The sequence below is a fragment of the Melospiza melodia genome, chromosome 13 (assembly GCF_035770615.1).
Source record: "Melospiza melodia melodia isolate bMelMel2 chromosome 13, bMelMel2.pri, whole genome shotgun sequence".
Taxonomy (NCBI): Eukaryota; Metazoa; Chordata; class Aves; order Passeriformes; family Passerellidae; genus Melospiza; species Melospiza melodia.
The window spans coordinates 7,535,001-7,542,610 of NC_086206.1; positions in this window are offsets into that span (position 1 = coordinate 7,535,001).

Genomic DNA, 7,610 nt, shown 5'->3' on the forward strand with positions numbered 1-7,610 from the left:
GAGGCAGATGTAAGAAAACTCCTTCCATAAGAAACCTTTGGTTCTCTGCAGCCCCTGGCTGAGCAGACCTGCACAAGGGGGATGTAACTCTTGTGTGGCTTGATTGATTGAAGGTAGAATAGGTCAGTCAGATTCAGGAGCCAGAGCACTGGATCTTCTCAGATAAACAGAGCCTGTGATTACAAGCCAGTTCCACAAGTTTAAGATTACTCACAGCTCTAAAACTGTATTTTGAAGTAATCAACTAGCAATTTATTCTCCTCCTTTTTTCATAAAACCTGCAAAATTTGAGTATCTTTGCTTTGTTAGCGCAGCTAGAGTTGTTTGGGAGGGATAAAGTACAAGGGTGCCATTTGAAGTACCTTTTCCACTACTAGGAAAAAACCCTCAAAAACTCTCATAACTGTTGCTCAGACAAGTCTGTTTTAATGGGCATAGGCTATAAATTGCTTTGATAACCATATTCTTACACTACCTTTATATTTTGAAGTATTCACTGTAGCTTTAATTTTATTAATGTATTTCTTTTATCTTTTATCTGAATAGTGTTCTGTATGTAAAGTGACCAAATGTGATTAATGATGAATAGATTAAGATGGGACAGGGTGTTTGAAAAATGACTTAAGTAGTGCATGTAAGTCACTGGCTGTAGTCCCAAAATGCAAATTCTGGTTAAGTTAATGACTGGAAAATCATGATGGCATTAGTGTATGAGTTCTGCTTTATTTGAAATTGCTTTATAAACAATAAATAATTAGCATTTTACATCAGGACTTGTTAATGGTATCACACATCTAATGATTTCTATAGGCATGGGTATTTTACAATCAAAAGTAGAAATATAATTGAATTATATGATACACTACTTTGCTGTCTGGAGTTTGTAACAGTTTTGCCTTGCAAATACCTTGCTGAAGTTCAGGTCCCATTGAAGGCTGGTATTTTATTATAACGCCTGGAATAATGTTGTTTGCAATAGGCATGTCTGGTCGTTCTGCAAAGAAGCTTCTGAACATCCTTTAGGTTGGGATTTCGGGGGGAGAAATTTGTTAATATGTTCACTCCTGCCTGACAAATGAGCATTATCGTCAATGTGGGTGCACATTTCCACTTATCCTTTTTGTAGCTGGAAAGCTTTATGAAAAATAAATTAATAATGCATACTAAATTATGTCTGCAAGAGACATTTATGTATATATTGCTAGCTTCAAGACTGATTAGATTTACATTTCTTTAAAAATGACTTTTTTCTCGTACATCCATAATGCCTTTAGAATGCACTGCGTGAAAGAAAAATGCAATCTTGATTTCAATTGAATACCTGGAAGGAGTGTTTTTCCCCCCTATTAATATGTACATGTGTTCCCCTAGAGTTTGAGTTATTTTTCCTAAAAAGACTCTTCTCTTGAATTACCCCAGCCCAAATGTACGCCTGAGGATGCAAAAAGCAGAGAAGTAGATGTCCTATTATCATAACTTGAAAGAGGTCCATTTAATAATAGCCTGTATTAAACAAGAGTCTGCTAACTATACAGTAAAGACTGTTTTTCACCAGAGAACATAAACCATATGTTTTAAATGCAGCTAAAAATGGATGCAGTGTGCTATTTCCTTTCACCTCAGCCTGCAGTGCGTTACTTAGATTTGCAAGGCATAGCCACCACTAGTACTTAACACTGCTGAAAGAGCCACCCTTCAAGGCTTTTTTAACCACAAAGAAAAGAGAAATATAGTAGCATCGATTGTTAAATCCTGGTGCTTGTTACTCACTGCCCGCACACAGAACATCATGCCTTTGTAGCAGTGAGGAGAGTTGGTATTTATCAGGGTTCAGAGCTAGTTCAGCCACACACTTGACAAATTATTTGTGGAATTGTTGTATTCACAGTCACTTAAATAAGAATCTGTCAACACAAGGCTGTGCTTTGTTGCAGCAGGTCTCACAGTTTTTCCTGCGCACTCAAAGAATGATGGATTGGAGGTAATGCAAATTCACTACCATTTTATATGCTGGTGCCTTCTTCATAGACAGGAAACATAGCTCAGTATCATCTTGTAAAATGCCTTAACTGTAAAGGCCTAGTTCAGTGTTGAAAGTGCTTTTTAAAAATGGTATGTTGGAACAGGGAAATGTAATTCAAATATTTTCCTCACGTCTCATTTTACAGACTGCTTGTTGGAGCAGGTGTGCGTTCAGATTTTCCCAGGCTAAGTAGGACATATGCTTATCTGTGCTTGGTAATTAAAACAAATTAATAAATACAATTATTTGATTTTATGGCAACTTAAAAGTTAATACTGCTTAAAGGCATGTTAAATTTAAAGAGCTCACACAGAAGGGAAAAAATGCCCATTTAGGTAACTGCTTTGCTGATAGTAATTTTTTTTTAGTAAATTCATTTGTCCAACAAAAAATGCCTATCTGAAAGCTCTGTAACCAGTTCCAAAAGGTGTAGCTCACAGGTCAAAGCCACAGTCTTCTGAGAGAAACAGCATTTACGATATGAAGTAGAAGGCCTTATCTGTGCTGGCATCTATTTTTCAGGTTGATGTCCAAAACTGGAATGTTTGGAACTCCTGTCCAAAACCCACAGGAGCCCACCTACAGCCTGGGACAGCACTGGGGAGGGTTGTGGGGAGCTGGAGGCAGCCCTTGAGGATGTCAGGATGAATAAGGAGAGGTGCTAGCAAGCACTGGATGAGGCTTTTCTGGAAGGTTCTCATCTCAGTGGAATAAATGGAGTTATGGGCTACTTAAGTTATATCTGTGCCTTCTTCTTTGTGGTTGTTCAGGAAAATTGATCTTTCTGGAGTAGGAAAAAGCTTGTCTGTGGGGGAGAAGGCTCTCTCAGAGGCTCATTTCAAGTGTAAGGAATGAACTTGCCAGAAGTTAACACAAATCTCACCTTGTACTGCCTCAAATTCAGAGTGCATTTCTTTGATATAGGATAATAATGTGGGAATTCCACAATGTGTATATAAAAATGTTTTCCTAAAAATCTAACACAAATTTTGGAGACTGAAAACATGACAAATATAATTCACTTGGCTCAGTGCCCTAATGGGAGGCTCAGATCAATGCACTGTTGAAACCTTGGTAGATTATAACAGATCATAGTGAAGTCAGGGAATATATTTCCATACACTTCAGGGAGGCCAGATTTTAACCCCAGATACTGTGAGCCTTAAAATCTCAGCAGATTCCATAGATTTCAGTGCATGTTCAAGATGTAAGGATTTAGCTGTGCTGAACTTCAGGGCTGAAGAAAGCTACCCTGGCACCCTGGCTGCTTTCTGGGTATTCTACTTTGACTTGCTCAGTTTTATTCTGTTATAAGGCTACTTCTTAAGAACCATTGACAAATTTTGATTTGAATTGTATGCCTGTGAGTGGTGTGAACAGGTAGCTCTGCAGGGCAGACCCCTGCCCACCTCCATTCACCAAGGCATCCCACTGAAGTGCAGGGCAGGGATGCTGCTCCTGTAGTATCTCTGCAGGGTTATCAGCATTCACTGATGTATTTGGAAGCATTTGGATGGCTTCATTTTATTGAGAGATGTCTGTAAGACAGCACTGTTTATAAATTAGGGTGCTGTTAGCCTGGCAGAGATGTACAGGTGCCTCCTCTTTACCTCCAGCCCTGTGGCAGCACTGTGGTACCTGCTGCAGGGACAGGGCCACACTGACCTGGTGGCTTGGGGCACTGTGACCACAGACACCTCCAGGCTGGCTGGAGAGTTTGGCTGTGACATCTTTAACATGTGGGCTCCCTTCAGCCTTGGACAAGCATCTGTTCAGCAGAGCCCCTGCAAGGGCTGTGCTCTGCAGCCTCCCAGGGTATCCAGACTTTATAGTATTTCTCCCAACAGCCTTTCAAAGCACTTGGAAGCTTGATGCAGTTTCAAAGAGTACAGATTGACTTGCAGTATGGGATATAGTATTTTCACTTGCGCCTAAAAGCGCTGTTGTGCGGCCAAAAATTCAATCGCCAAGAAATCACACATGGTTCACAACACAGCTCTTTGATAACATTAAAAGTATATGTAATATTTTGAAATCACTGGCCAATTATTTCTAATAGTTTCATGATAATTTATGTAGAGAATCTCTCTGTTGGATGCGTTCCTGCTTTGGTCTAAATGTATTTTTGAACACTCTGTCAAACATCCCCATTTGGCACCTATTTTGTTTCACTGAATTTCTTTAGTATGTCCAGATCTCTTGCCAATGTATTTGTAGAACATATTTTGACAGCTTTGTCACCAAATTTGTTACTTCTTGTGTTTGGAATGTGTACCAAAATTGCAGATATTAATGTGTGTGTGTTTCCTTTTGGTATAGACTGAAGTGGATAATACCTTTGTCTTTTGTGGCGATGAATATAAAAAAGTGAGTGATTTTTTTTTATTAATTTCAAAGGTTGTTAAGATTTAAAAATTGAGAATCTGTCATGGATGTATTGGTTTGTTTTTATGTTTGCAGCTAGAAGCATTCTGAGCAGAATACCCTTAAACTTTAAAGAGCTCTGATATTACATTTCTTATTTGAGCTTTTTAATTGAAATTGTATGTATGTGAAAGCAGTAGCTTCTCCCTCACTTTGCACACACATACACGTGTATACATATATATGTATAATTTTATTTCAATATGCTTGGATTAACTGAACTATTGAATTTCAATCTGTTGTGTTCTTTCCATTAAATAGTCTTCCTATTGAGTTTGTTGGAGCTGAATGAAAATGGTGTATTTAAGGCTGATCATAATCTTTGCCATCATGTTTTTCTTAATATGGTTTTTCCAGATTAAAAGCAATGACAAGATAATGCCTGTTGAAATATAAAGGTCTTTGCTTTGTGGCTTTGCTGCTAGAGGGGATGGCTGAGCTGCCCCCCCCTGGGACACCACATCACTTGTGTCTCACAGAATATTCTGGGCTGGAAGGGATCCATGAGCATCATCAAGTCCAGCTCTCAAGTAAGTGGCCCATACAGGGATATTTTGAACCCACACACTCTGGGTGTTCTCAGCACTCTGCTCTAAGCAGCTGAGCTCCTCTGGGGGATGTTCCAGCCCCACAGTCCCTGCTCTGGCTCATTTTCCGTGACCTGGCACAGCTGAGGGTCCTGTACTGTCTCTGGGTGTGTGCAGAGCAGGAGAGCACCACAAATCAGAGTAAATCCATCCTGGTTTTTCTATTGTCCGGAGAAGTCAGCTGGAAAGATTTAATGAATTAACTCACTCTGCCTGTGGAGGCTAAATGTATGTGGAGGACCTTCTTTAGAATTCAGTAGGGCCATAGCTACTGATTATTCTTCCCCTGTTGTGGATGGTTTTGTTGTTGGAAATACTTTTGGTCACCCTTGAAGATAATCTCACAATGCAGCCCTGTGTGGGTCTGGTGACAGCACCTCCTGAAATGGCAGGGTCCCCCAGGAGCACCAGAAAACCTCTGCCTGCCTCTAAGGGCTGCTTTTTTGGGCCACTTCCTCAGTTCTTTAAAAGCTGCTGTTCAGCTGGCACAGAGCTCTTTGATTTTTTGCCGCTGGCAGATTGGTTGTTTACTGTGCTGAGTAACACATATCAAATAGTAGATGAATCCTGAAACAGCTGGGTTTGCTGCTGATAGTACCTCTTCCTCCTATTTTTTGAAATGTGAGATTTGATTTTGAGATGCCAAGGGTTTTTCTGAATTGAGATATATCACCTTTTTACAAAGATTTTATCAAAATTTGTAAATAGCAACAAAAGACATAATGATTACTGGAATTATGTTGTATAAAAATGCAGTTTTGAATCTAAAAATAGCTCTAGAATAAAATCCAGATTATTTTTCAGTGCAGTCATATTACACCTTAGAATCTGTACCTTAATTTTAATTACCTCTGTAGACCTCTGTAGTTCTCTTTTTTAATTCATTAGTTCTATAAATAGAAATCAGATTTGAACCAGAAATTATTTTTTAAATTAGATTTTATCTAATGTTTTACAGAGAACATGATATGTAATAAGAATGAAAAACATTCCCAATACAGTTTAGGTTTTAATTCTGATCCTCTGGTCCTATACAATAATGTTTGATTTTTTGAGCAATTTCTTCTGCTTATCTGGACAAGTTGGGGGCCAGACTGCAATCAGGGCAGAGACACAGTCAGGGTATCAGAGGCTCTTCATCAAAAAGAAATTGCATTAAGTTAAGATGAGAAAAGTAGGATATCTACCCTGTGTCTGTACTAGTTATAGCATCTATACTATATAGCATTTTTGGGTAAATTATTTGTCAAGTCTGAAGCCCAGCATCAGCAAGGGCAGCAATCCTGTGCCAGCTGCTACCATTCTCCAGAGAAAAAGGAGCAAAAGGCCATTGGAAGAGTCTGATCATAACATACTTTTCTTGCCATTAGAGAAGAGAATAACATAATAGCTGCTCTGCTAGGTTCAGAATACCAAAAAAATTCCTACAAAATAGTGCAGGCCAGGGCAAGATGTGGAATAAGTTAAAATTATAAAGAACAGACTGACCTGCCATTGATTCCATTTTCTTTTTGGTTGGAAATTTTTCATCACAGAATATATATTTTGCTTGTCAGGTTTACTATTGACTTTCTTTGTTTCACTGAAATTCTGAAGTTTTGCTACTTGTTGAACTTTTTTGACGCAGTGATAACACAACATAAATCAAAAGCCCTAATCCACACAGAGTAAATCACCAGCTCTTCTGCATAATTTTGTTTGAGTGTGAGTAGAAGACTGGCTCTTCCAGACAACTTCTAACAGATTGCTAAATACGCAAATAATTTGCTTATTAGAGGTGATATTTATCAGAAAAACTCAGAAGAATGTATGCAGTGAAATATATTTACAGCCATATGAAAAATGAGGTGACCTGTTGGAGACAGCCTGTAGCTCCTGAGGAGCAACAAAATGCTTAGGAAGGTTCCACGAAACACGAGATTATTGTGTATATATAAGAAGTAATAATGTCATCTGTTTTTTTTCTGTTTCCTGTTGATTGACTTTTATAGCTTGCAAGCATTATGCTGGATGGTAAATTGCAATAAATTTAATCAAGAATTATTTTATTCAGCCTACTAATGAGGAATAATAGCGTATGTATCAATTAGACATGTCAATTTGTGTGAAGAAATAGATTTACAAAGGGATAGTAGGTAAAAAAAATATCATTGGTATCAATTCACTTCATTATTTTTAATTTGCTGTGAATATTGAGTGCTTCCAACATAAAATCATTCCTCAATTAAAATAAAACAGCTGTACTCCTATCAGCTTTTCCTTGCTTGTTGTTGCTTACAGATTAGCAGTTGTCATTGGCTTCAGTCTCTTGTAATTTCATTAATTTGCAACCATAAATGGATAAAAAAAGAAAATAAAAATCTTTGGCCTGGTGATGTACTAAGTATTTTATATAAATTGGTTTTTTTCAGATTGGCCTGAAAGAGCAGAACTACTCCAGCAGCAAGATTTGGGGGATATCAGACTGTGACAAACCCCATCCACTCTGTCCTTCAGCATCAGCAAAGCAACTTGGGAGCTCTTAGTTCATCTGGCACTTTTTATTGCTCTGGAGTCCCTTTTCTGTCTCCCAGGTG